Consider the following 13403-nt stretch of genomic DNA (forward strand, 5'->3'; position numbering starts at 1 on the left):
ATATCTGACAGGTTTTCAGCCGGTGCAAGACAGTGAGCACTCAGTTTGTGTGGCAGAAATGAAGTGATCTTTCTTAACTTGTTTCAAAGTACCCATCCCAGAATTTTTCTGGGTCAAATTAGTCACGTAGCAGGTTATTCCTAAAGCTAATTGATACCATGTATTTATAGAGTGACTTACCATTTTCAAAACTGACTGATATTTTTTTTTCATCCTCATAGCAACTTTATAGGAGTGGCGAATGGAAGTATTATTTGCAGGATTTTTGCAGAGAAGGGAATAGAAGTGGCATAAAGTTAATTGGCAAAAAGCCACATGATTCTTAGGTGGCAATGTTATGACTCGAATCAGATGTTTTTCTTGCCTCTGTATTATAATTTCTCATAGTAGTTTTTGAGATTTATATATCATTCTGCCTGCCCTCAGCAGGCTTCAGTGAACATGTAAATACCTTTGATTCATTTCTCTTTTCTCTGATAATGACTCCTGACACACTTGCTGTGTCAATGGGCTACCGTGCATCGCCTCAATCCCATGACTGGATTTGTACTAATAAGTCCTCACTTTTCCTTAGATTATTTTAAATGCTTAATCAAACATCCTAGCCAGGCTGGTATTTTATATATTCTTAAGAGTCGCTCTCAAGTTTTAAAATTGAAATTTGTTAAATTACTATATACTTCTGAAACTGTAAATATATTTTCACTCCCTAATTAAAGTTAATACCAATGCAAAATTTCTAATTTAAAAAAGCAATTAATCCTGAGAATAGAAACTATAACCTAGATCATGGTTTCTCCTTTATTTAGTATATTAGAAAGCATAAAGTTTTTAGTCATAAATAAAAAAAAACTCAATAATCTGGTTTCCAATCTGGATTAATTTCCCTTAGTGAAAGGTCTAAATTGTAACTCTTCTTTTATAGTGAAATGCAGTTTTTTTTTTTCAAAATGCATTTTCAATACCCTCTTATATACTATAATTGGAATTAAACTAACAAAGCACTAGAGTTCTGAAGCTGAATAGCCTCAAAGAATAGATAAGAATGAGTCGAAATTAGCTCATCAATTGCTTGTATGTAAATGATTTCTGGAGTGTTTGGACACCTGAAAACAGGTCGTTACATTCTTTTCAGTTATTTCGATATTCTCTGGGCAAGTATTAATTTTCCTTTCAACTCCTTCATTATAGATAAGTAAAAGCTCAGGACATTTTATAACAATTTAGTAAATGCCCTAAATGAATTACTATGAAGTGTGAATTAGTGAAATTCAAATTAATGAAAGTTTTCCATTGTAACTAAAGATACATATCTGCCTAGCTTTACCTTCCCCATCTGAATTTACAGCATCACAGCATCACTCTATTGGGGGCTTTTAGCTTGCTTATGAACCATAGGCTTCAAGAAAGTGCTTCAGATAGTCTAGCTCCATTGGAAGCCAGCATCCCCAATACACAGCAACAAACCAGATCAGAAAGAAGCCCTGCATATCCAGTTGGCTTCTTTCCTGGTGGCAGCTGAGTGACAGGGAGCCATAAGCTAAGATCTGTGAACTTTGGATTCCTCAGCTGTAAAATGAGGACAATCATACTAATCTCACATGCTACTGATTCAAAATGAAATGAGTTGTGCTTGCTAAACTGCTAGTAAATCTCGAAATTTCTATACAAGCCAAAGCTATTGTAACGATTGTCTTTTCACTTTGTTTTCGTTAAATCAGATTCTTCAGTGGCTAAGGGACTTGAGCCCTCTGTCTTTGGAAACCATGATTTTATTCACTTCTGTAAACTGGTCCACACCTGTGGGGAAAAGGAAGCTAAGGGAAATTACCTCAGGTTTAAGGAAGCACGGACTCAGTCCAGGTGGAGTAAAAGCTGCACAGAAAAGCACGGCTGCAGAGACGTAACCATCACTGGTGAAGAGAAGAGGAGTTCATTATATTAGGACTGGCATATTTGACTGCCTGGCGGGTTTCTCCTGATGGGGCTCTGACACTGTTTAACATACGAGTGTGGGCACATGATGAAGTGTGGTATGCAAACTGGACATTCTGTCACAGAAGTTTAAATCTTACAGTCCCTGGTAAGCGTTCCCTCACCCTTCTTTTTCCTTTTTATTTATTTTTGCTTCACTTTCTATTGTGAAATATAAAAATGTAAGGAAAATGGCCTAAACATAAATGTAACGCTAAGTAAATTATTTAAAAAAAGAACACCCATGTAAACCATCATATAAGTGAAAAATAACATGTAGCCAGCAACTCAGAAGCCCTCTTATCAGTCAGCATTCTCCAGAGAAACTAAAGCAACACGAAATAGATACATGGAGATAGGAATCTCCCTCTCTCTCTCTCTCCTCTCTCTCTCTCTCTTACTGCCTCACTTTGTCTCTCCTGTGTGTGTGGGTGTGTGTGTACCTGTGCGCACACATGTGTGTGTACTCCTTCCTCTGCATTTGTACATATGCACATATGTACACAGACAGAGAGGAACAGTGAGAGAGAGGGAGGGAGAAAGATTGAAATTGAGATTTGTTTTAGTAATTGGTTCATGCAACTGTAAGAGTCATCAAGTTTGAATATTGTGGGGTTGGCCAACAGGGTGAAAATTCTGGTAAGAGTTGATGGTGCAAACTTCAGTCCAAAATGCATACGGCAGGCTAAAATTCTGAAAACTCAGATAGGATTTCTATGTTACAATGTCGAGGCAGAAATCTTTCTTCTCCAGGAAGCCTCGGTTTTGTTTTTAAGGCCTTCAACTGGTTGATATCCACTCTCATTACAGAAGGTAATCTGCTTTACTTAAAGTCACCTGATTGTAAATATTGATCACATCTACAAAATACCATCACAACAACATTTGGAGTAGTGTTTGACCAAACAACTGGGCATCTTAGCTCAGTCAAGTTGACGCATAAAATTAGACATCAAGCATAATCCTCCTTATAAATAACAAATCCTTCCCTCCCTGTTCAAAGAAATCACTGTGCTGGCATTTCTTCCTCAGTTCAAGAAGCGATCGCTTGCTTTCCTTTGTTATAGTTTTACTATCTAAGTACAAACCTCTAAACACTATGATTTAGGTGCAACTGTTTTTAAATTGAATGTGAATGGAATAGTACAGAATGTTTTCAATGTATCTGCTTTTTTGTTTTGTTTTGTTTTTTAACAAATATGGGCGTTTATTGCAGGACATTTGTACAGTAGATACATGGAAAGGAAATGCCTACCTGTCATTTTGAGAATACCCATGATCTGAATTTCAAAAACACCAGGAACAAGATTTTGTCATTATGATGCTTTCTTTGGTTTCCTTCGTTTTCTTCCCTTTTTCAATTTCAGCAACATATTTCTCAATTTCCTCAGGATTTAAAATTTTGAGGGGTTGATCTCCTCTTAGGACAGCCAGTTCAGTGTTTTTGCCGCCAGACAGAACCAGTTCTAGGAGAACCTTGATAACCAGCTTAAAGGTCAGTTCCTCTGTCTCTATGGCTTTGTGGGTGTAATTCTTCTGTGGAAATCCTCTCGCCTATGGCACCCCAGCCTATAGCAGTGACTTTCCAGGCGCAGTACGTCCCCCGAAGGGTCAGTCTGATAGAGTCTGGGGATGCCGTCTAAGTCAAAACTCACAATCAGGGCAGAGATACCAAAGAGCCTGCACCCTTTGCCCTGCGCTGCCTCAGACTGGCAAAGTAGCCAGCGATGTTCTCCACGTTGACCAGGTCGTCCATGCTAACTTAACGGCTCTGGCACTCTGCCCGGGCCCTGTCGATGACTGTCTTCGCATCGGAGGCGAGCCTTGAAGATGCCATGCAGACGTTGTAACCCAGTGCCCGCTGTCTCCATTGTTTGGCTTTTTTTTTTTTTTTTTTTTTTTTTTTTTTTTTGGGCTAACATCGTTTGTAGGATTAATAATGGAACAGTGCTATATCTGATTTAAAATGTATCATCTTACAATGCACTTTTTATTTGTCCTGTTTTATGATTCTTTCCTTCCCCTTTCTTGCATTCCCTTGATTTGATTATTTTTACTATTCTTTCAATTTTTCCACTTAGTTTGAAAGTTATACACTCTTTTACGATGAATTGGTCATAGGCTGAAGGTTATACTATGCAAGCTTGACTGATCAAAGTTAATGCTTTTTGGATATTTTACTCCCTTCCATGCATTCATAAACATGATAGTAGTTTAACTATTAGATCTAAAATGAAAACTATCTTTGGTAGGTTTCTACAGAAGCAGATCTTAACATTAGGTTTCATCTGTTGGTAATGTATTAAAGAAGGGCTTTAGGAGAAACAGCAAAGATGTTTTGGACATAGCAAGGAAACTGAAAGGGGAAAGTCTCACCTGGTAACTCTGGAGTTAAGTAAGCAGTGCCTCAGCTTTACTTTGACCCGTGGAAAGGACATAGGTTTTTATGCGCTAGTGATGAAGAATTTTTGGCTAAGAATTTCAGGGAATCAAGAGTGGAGGCTAACAGACATGGGGGGGAAAAGGATCTGGGGGAACAGAATGGAGGACAAACACTGTTGGTTTTATGCATTTCCTCAATTAAAATGCTATCTTCCTATTTTTATTCTAATCCTTTTAAAACCTTATAGTGCATTACCATTACAGACAGTTAGCCAATGCTCACTTATATTTATATATATGACTTTTTTAAATGAAGTGTTTTTTTTGTTTGTTTGCTTGTTTGTTTTAGAGTAGTTCACTGCCTTCCTCATTATCAACATCTCCACCAGAATGGTACTTTTTTTTTTTTTTTTTTTGATTGGTGAACCTACATTGACATCTCATCTAAACATCCAAAGTCCATTATGACATTATAGCTTGTTCTTGTTGTTGTACATTCTGTGGATTTGGACAAAAGTATAATGAGATATATCCTCCATTATGGTCTCAAATAGATGATTTCCACTGACCCAAAAAACCTCTGTGCTACAGAAGTTCATCACTTACGAGAGGCTATTTCTAGTTTTTCTGATCAGTTTCATTGATCTATTTGTGTATTATTTTGCCAACAGCACATTGTCATGATTACTGTAGCTTTAAGACAAGTCTTGGAGGTGGGTAGGGCCAATCTTCCAACTTTGTTCATCTCCAATATTGTGTTGAATATTCTGGGTCTTTTGCCTCAGAGTTAGTCAATATCCACAGAATAACTTGCTGGGATTTTGATGGGGACCGCATTGAATCTAGAGATCAGTTGGGAAGAACTGACATTTTGACAGTATTGAGCCTTCATATTATTGAACATGGAGTATCTCTCCATTTATTTAGGTTTTTGGTTTTTTTTTTTGGCATTCATAAGAGTTTTGTAGTTTTCATCATGCATATTTTGTATACATTTTGTTAGATTTGTACCTAAGTATTTGAATTTTGGGGGATGCTAATGTCCTTGCTAATGCAAGGTGTGATGTTAAAAAACAGTAGTGACCAGAGGCATCCTTGCTTTGTTTCTGATCTTAGTGAGAAAGCTTCAAGTTTCTCACCACTAGTTATGATGTTAGCTACATGCTTTTTAGATATTCTTTTTCAGTGTGAGGAAGTTCGTTGCTATTCCTACTTTACTGACGTTTTTTATTGTGAATGGGTGTTATGTTTGGCAAATGCCTTTTCTGCATCTATTGATATGATTATGTGAGTTTTGTTTTTCAGCCTGTTGGTGTGATGAATCCATTAAAGGATTTTCAAATGTTGAACAAGCCTTACAAACTTGTCATAAATCCCACTTGGGTCATGTTGTATAATTCTTCATATACATTGTTAGATTCAACTCACTGCTATTTTCTTAAGGATATTTGCATCTATTTTCAGGAGTAATATTGATTTGATTTTTTTTAATATCTTTGATTTTGGTATTAAGTTAATGTTGGCTTCATAGAATGAGTTAGGAAATAGTCCTTCTTCTTCTATCCTGTGAAAGAAATAGTAGAAAATTCGTATATTTTTTTCCCTTGAATCCTTGATAAAATTTAATACTGAACTTATTTGGGCCTAGTACCTTCTGTTTTGGAAGGTTATTAATTATTGAGTCAATATCTTTAAGATATAGGCCTATTCCAGGTGATTGTTTCTTTTTCTTTTTTTTATTCTTTTGATGTTTATTTATTTTTGACAGAGAGACGGAATGTGAGTGGGGGAAGGGCAGAGAGAGAGAGGGAGACAAAACATGAAGCAGTTTCCAGGCTCTGAGCTATCAGCACAGAGCCTGACACAGGGCTCGAACTCACAACCCTGGAGATCATGACCTGAGCTGAAGACAGAAGCTTAACTGACTGAGCCACCCAGGCACTCCCCAGTTGTCTATTTCTTATAAGAGTTTTGGCAGATTGTACTTTTTAAAGAATTTGTCCATTTATGTAGGTTATTACATCTGTGGATATAGAGTATATGTGGGTATAATATTCGTAGTATTCCTTGATCATCCTCTTAATGTCCATGGGACCTGTAGTAATGGCCTCTCTTTCATTTATGATCTTAACAATTTGTGTACTTTTTTTTCTTTGTTAGTCTGGCCAGAGGCTTGTCAATTTTATTGATCATTTCAAAGAAGTGGGTTTTAGTTTCACTGATTTTTCTCTATTGATTTCCTGTTTAAATTTCAGTGATTCTGTTGTGATTATTTTCTTCTGCTTACTTTGGATTTAGCTTGCTTTTCTTTTTCTAGTTTCTTAAGGGGAATTTAGATACTGATTTTATATCTTTTTTTTTTTCTGATATATGTTTTCAGTGTTGTAAACTTCCCTCTAACTACTGCTTTCACTGAATCCCAAATAAATTAATAAGTTGTACTTTCAATTTTCATTTTGTTCAAAATATGTTAAAATTTCTCTTTTGATTGCTTCGTTGACCCATGTCTTACTTTAGTATCACGTTATTTATTCTCCACATATTTGGGGACTTTCCATTTTTCTGTTACTGTTTTCTAGTTAAATTCCACTGTGGTCTGAGAGCAGACATTGTATGATTCCAATTATTTTAAGTTTGTTGAAGTATGTCTTATGGCCCAGAATCTGAGTATCTTGGTGAAAGTATACGTGCTTATTTCTGTTGCTCTCCATTCCTTTCTGCATCTCCAAACTGACAACTGAGATGATTTTTCTTCTTCCTGAAGAAAGCTCAAAATATTCATTTTATGACAGGTTTGCTGACGGTGGATCTTACCAGAATTTGTTTATCTAGAAATGCCATTTTTTCACATCCATTCTTGAATACTATTTTTTGCTGTGTTTAAAACTTGTGGTTGGCAATTATCTCAACCTATGTATTTAAAATATTATCTTCCTGCTGTCTTGCTTCCATTCTGCTATTAGAAGTCATCTAATAGCCTAATGGTTGTTAAATGTGGCTAACATAAATGCAATCTGTTTTTTTTTCAATATATGAAATTTATTGTCAAATTGGTTTCCATACAACACCCAGTGCTCATCCCAAAGGTGCACTCCTCAATACCCTTCACCCACCCTCCCCTCCCTCCCACCTCCCATCAGCCCTCAGATTGTTCTCAGTTTTGAACAGTCTCTTATGTTTTGGCTCTCTCTCACTCTAATCTCTTTTTTTTTTTTTTCCTTCCCCTCCCCCATGGGTTCCTGTTAAGTTTCTCAGGATCTAAATAAGAGTGAACACATATGGTATCTGTCTTTCTCTGTATGACTAATTTCACTTAGCATAACACTCTCCAGTACCATCCACGTTGCTACAAAGGGCCATATTTCATTCTTTCTCATTGCCACGTAGTACTCCATTGTGTATATAAACCACAATTTCTTTATCCATTCATCAGTTGATGGACATTTAGGCTCTTTCCACAATTTGGCTATTGTTGAGAGTGCTGCTATAAACATTGGGGTACAAGTGCCCCTATGCATCAGCACTCCTATATCCCTTGGGTAAATTCCTAGCAGTGCTATCGCTGGGTCATAGGGTAGGTCTATTTTTAATTTTTTGAGGAAACTCCACACAGTTATCCAGAGCAGCTGCACCAGTTTGCATTCCCACCAACAGTGCAAGAGGGTTCCCGTTTCTTCACATCCTCTCCAGCATCTATAGTCTCCTGATTTGTTCATTTTGGCCACTCTGACTGGCATGAGGTGATATCTGAGTGTGGTTTTGATTTGTATTTCCCTGATGAGGAGCGACATTGAGCATCTTTTCATGTGCCTGTTGGCCATCCAGATGTCTTCTTTAGACATGTGTCTATTCATGTTTTCTGCCCATTTCTTCACTGGATTATTTGTTTTTCGGGTGTGGAGTTTGGTGAGCTCTTTATAGATTTTGGATACTAGCCCTTTGTCCGATATGTCATTTGCAAATATCTTCTCCCATTCTGTTGGTTGCCTTTTAGTTTTGTTGGTTGTTTCCTTTGCTGTACAGAAGCTTTTTATCTTCATGAGGTCCCAATAGTTCATTTTTGCTTTTAATTCCCTTGCCTTTGGGGATGTGTCAAGTAAGAAATTGCTACAGCTGAGGTCAGAGAGGTCTTTTCCTGTTTTATCCTCTAGGGTTTTGATGGTTTCCTGTCTCACATTCAGGTCCTTTATCCATTTTGAGTTTATTTTTGTGAATGGTGTGAGAAAGTGATCTACTTTCAACCTTCTGCATGTTGCTGTCCAGTTCTCCAGCACCATTTGTGAAAGAGACTGTCTTTTTCCATTGGATATTCTTTCCTGCTTTGTCAGAGATTAATTGGCTATACTTCTGTGGGTACAATTCTGGAGTCTCTATTCTATTCCATTGGTCTATGTGTCTATTTTTGTGCCAATACCATGCTGTCTTGATGATAACAGCTTTGGAGTAGAGGCGAAAGTCTGGGATTGTGATGCCTCCCTCTTTGGTCTTCTTCTTCCATATTACTTTGATTATTCGGGGTCTTTTGTGGTTCCATACACATTTTAGGATCACTTGTTCTAGCTTTGAGAAGAATGCTGTGCAATTTTGATTGGGATTGCATTGAATGTGTAGATAGCTTTGGGTAGTATTGACATTTTGACAATGTTTATTCTTCCAATCCATGAGCAGGGAATGTCTTTCCATTTCTTTATATCTTCTTCAATTTCCTTCATATGCTTTCTATAGTTTTCAGCATACAGATCTTTTACATCTTTGGTTAGATTTATTCCTAGGTATTTTATGCTTGGTGCATTTGTGAATGGGATCAGTTTCTTTAATTGTCTTTCTGTTGCTTCATTATTAGTTTATAAGAATGCAACTGATTTCTGTACATTGATTTTGTATCCTGCAACTTTGCTGAATTCATGTATCAGTCCTAGCACACTTTTGGTGGAGTCTATTGGATTTTCCATGTACAATATCATGTCATCTGCAAAAAGCGAAAGCTTGACTTCATCTTTGCCAATTTTGATGCCTCTGATTTCCTTTTGTTATCTCATTGCTGATGCTAGAACTTCCAACACTGTGTTAAACAACAGCAGTGAGAGTGGGCATCCCGGTCGTGTTCCTGATCTCAAGGAAAATGCTCTCAGTTTTTCCCCATTGAAGATGATATTAGTTGTGGGATTTTCATAAATGGCTTTTATGATGTTGAAGTATGTTCCTTCTATCCCAACTTTCTCAAGGGGTTTTATTAAGAAGGGATGCTGAATTTTGTCAAATGCTTTTTCTGCATCGATTGACAGGATCATATGGTTCTTATCTTTTCTTTTATTAATGTGATGTATCACATTGATTGATTTGTGAATGTTGAACCAGCCCTGCATCCCAGGAATGAATTCCACTTGATCATGGTGAATAATTCTGTTTATATGCTGTTGAATTCTATTTGCTAGTATTTTATTGAGAATTTTTGCATCCATATTCATCAGGGATATTGGCCTGTAGTTCTCTTTTTTTACTGGGTCTCTGTCTGGTTTAGGAATCAAAGTAATACTGGCTTCATAGAATGAGTCTGGAAGTTTTTCTTCCCTTTCTATTTCTTGGAATAGCTTGAGAAGGATAGGTATTATCTCTGCTTTAAACGTCTGGTAGAACTCCCCTGGGAAGTCATCTGGTCCGGGATTCTTATTTGTTGGGAGATTTTTGATGACTGATTCAATTTCTTGGCTGGTTATGGGTCTGTTCAAGCTTTCTATTTCCTCCAGTTTGAGTTCTGGAAGTGTGTGGGTGTTTAGTAATTTGTCCATTTCTTCCAGGTTGTCCAGTTTGTTGGCATATAATTTTTCATAGCATTCCCTGATAATTGCTTGTATTTCTGAGGGATAATAATTCCATTATAATATTCCATGTAATAATTCCATTTTCATTCATGATCTTCTCTATTTGGGTCATCTCCCTTTTCTTTTTGAGAAGCCTGGCTAGAGGTTTATCAATTTTGTTTGTTTTTTCGAAAAACCAACTCTTGGTTTCATTGATCTGCTCTACTAGTTTTTTAGATTCTATATTGTTTATTTCTGCCCTCAACTTTATTAATTCTCTTCTTCTGCTGGGTTTGTGGTGTCTTTTCTGTTCTGCTTCTATTTCCTTTAGGTGTGCTGTTAGATTTTGTATTTGGGATTTTTCTTGTTTCTTGAGATACGCCTGGACTGCAATGTATTTTCCTCTCAGGACTGCCTTCCCTGCATCCCAAAGCGTTTGGATTGTTGTATTTTCATTTACATTTATTTTCATACATTTTTTAATTTCTTCTCTAATTGCCTGAATGACCCATTCATTCTTTAGTAGGGTGTTCTTTAACCTTCATACTTCTGGAGGTTTTCCAGACTTTTTCCTGTGGTTGATTTCAAGTTTCATAGCATTGTGGTCTGAAAGTATGCTTGGTATGATCTCAACTCTTTTATACTTATGAAGGGTTGTTTTGTGACCCAGTATGTGATCTATCTTGGAGAATGTTCCATGTGCACTCGAGAAGAAAGCATTTTCTGTTGCTTTGGGATGCAGAATTCTAAATATGTCATGTCTATCTGATCCAATGTATCATTCAGGACCCTTGTTTCTTTATTGATCCTGTGTCTAGATGACCTGTCTATTGTTGTGAGTAGAGTATTAAAGTCCCCTGCAATTACTACATTCTTATCAATAAGGTTGCTTATGTTTGTGATTAATTGTTTTATATATATGTGGGCTCCGTATTCGGTGCATAGACATTTACAATTGTTAGCTCTTCCTGATGGATAGACCCTGTAATTATTATATAATGCCCTTCTTCATCTCTTGTTACAGCCTTTAATTTAAAGTCTAGTTTGTCTGATATCAGTATGGCACTCCAGCTTTCTTTAGACTTCCAATAGCATGATAGATAGTTCTCCATCCCCTCACTTTCTATCTGAAGGTGTCCTCAGGTCTAAAATGAGTCTCTTGTAGACAGCAAATAGATGGGTCTTGTTTTTTTATCCATTCTATACCCTATGTCTTTTGGTTGGCACATTTAATCCATTTACATTCAGTGTTATTATAGAAAGATATGGGTTTAGAGTCATTGTGATGTCTGTATGTTTTATGCTTGTAGGGATGTCTCTGGTACTTTGTCTCACAGGATCCCCCTTAGGATCTCTTGTAGGACTGGTTTAGTGGTGACAAATTCCTTCAGTTTTTGTTTGTTTGGGAAGACCTTTATCTCTCCTTCTATTCTAAATGACAGACTTGCTGGATAAAGGATTCTCGGCTGCATATTTTTTCTGTTCATCACATTGTAGATCTCCTGCCATTCCTTTCTGACCTTCCAAGTTTCAGTAGAGAGATCGGTCACGAGTCTTATAGGTCTCCCTTTATATGTTAGAGCACGTTTATCTCTAGCTGCTTTCAGAATTTTCTCTTTATCCTTGTATTTTGCCAGTTTCACTATGATATGTCGTGCAGAAGATCCATTCAAGTTACGTCTGAAGGGAGTTCTCTGTGCCTCTTGGATTCAATGCCTTTTTCCTTCCCCAGATCCAGGAAGTTCTCAGCTATTATTTCTTCAAGTACCCCTTCAGCACCTTTCCCTCTCTCTTCCTCCTCTGGAATACCAATTATGCGTAGATTATTTCTATTTAGTGCATCACTTAGTTCTCTAGTTTTCCCTTCATACTCCTGGATTTTTTTTATCTCTTTTTCTCAGCTTCCTTTTTTCCATAATTTTATCTTCTAGTTCACCTATTCTCTCCTCTGCCTCTTCAATCCGATCTGTGGTCGTCTCCATATTATTTTGCAGCACATTTTTAGCATTTTTTTAGCTCCTCCTGGCTGTTCCTTAGTCCCTTGATTTCTGTAGTGATAGATTCTCTGCTGTCCTGTATACTGTTTTCAAGCCCAGCGATTAATTTTATGAGTATTATTCTAAATTCACTTTCTGTTTTATTGTTTAAATCCTTTTTGATCAATTCATTAGTTGTCATCATTTCCTGGAGTTTCTTTTGAGGGGAATTCTTCCGGTTAGTCATTTTGGATAGTCCCTGGAATGGTGAGGAACGGCGGGGCACTCCCCTGTGTTGTCTTGAATAACTTGCATTGGTGGGCGGCCATAGTCAGATCTGTTGTCTGCCCTCAGCCCACCACTGGGGCCACAGTCATACTGGTGTGTACCTTCTCTTCCCCTCTCCTAGAGGCGGGATTCACTGTGGGGTGGTGTGGCTCCTCTGGGCTACTTGCACCCTGCCAGGCTTGTGGTGCTGGGGATCTAGGGTATTAGCTTGGTTGGATCAGCAAGTTACACAGGGGTGGGAGGGGCAGGCTCAGTTCACTTTTCCTTTGGTGATCTGCTTCAGGAGGGGCCCTGCGGCACCAGGAGTGAGTCAGACCCACCGCCAGAGAGATGGATCAGCAGAAGCAGAGCCTTGGGTGTTTGTGCAGTGCAAGCAAGTTCCCTGACAGGGACTGGTTCCCTTTGGGATTTTGGCTGGGGGATAGATGCGGGAGATGGCCTTGGCAAGCGCCTTTGTTCCCCGCCAAGCTGAGCTCTGTCTTCTGGGGCTCCACAGCTCTCCCTCCCGTTGTCTTCCAGGCCTCCTGCTCTCTGAGCAGAGCTGTTAACTTATAACCTTCCAGATGTTAAGTCCCGCTTGCTGTCCGAACACATTCCATCCAGCCCCTCCACTTTTGCAAGCCAGACTCGGGGGCTCTGCTTTGCCGGAGGGCTGCCCTTCTACCCAGGCTCCCTCCCACCAGTCCATTGAGCGCACACTGCTTCTCCGCCTTTCCTACCCCCTTCCGTGGGCCTCTCATCTGCGCTTGGCTACAGAGAAATCGTTCTGCTAGCCTTCTGGCAGTTTTCTGGGTTACTTAGGCAGGTGTAGGTGGAATCTAAGTGATCAGCAGGACACGGTGAGCCCAGCGTGCTCCTACGCTGCCATCATCCTTTCTTCAAGCCAAATGTAATCTGTTTTAAATTTCTCTTTGTGTATGATTTCTTTAGGTTCATATAATGCTTTTGTATATAGATTTTACTTACTGCTTTGGTATTCATT

General features: G+C 38.3%; 1 pseudogene; it reads right to left on the reverse strand.

Annotated features, from left to right (window-relative positions):
* Window positions 1-1401: 1401 nt before the first annotated feature.
* Window positions 1402-13161, reverse strand: LOC122204546 (annotated as a pseudogene).
* Window positions 13162-13403: the final 242 nt, after the last annotated feature.

This window comes from Panthera leo, chromosome D4 (genome assembly GCF_018350215.1).
Source record: "Panthera leo isolate Ple1 chromosome D4, P.leo_Ple1_pat1.1, whole genome shotgun sequence".
NCBI classification, from domain to species: Eukaryota; Metazoa; Chordata; class Mammalia; order Carnivora; family Felidae; genus Panthera; species Panthera leo.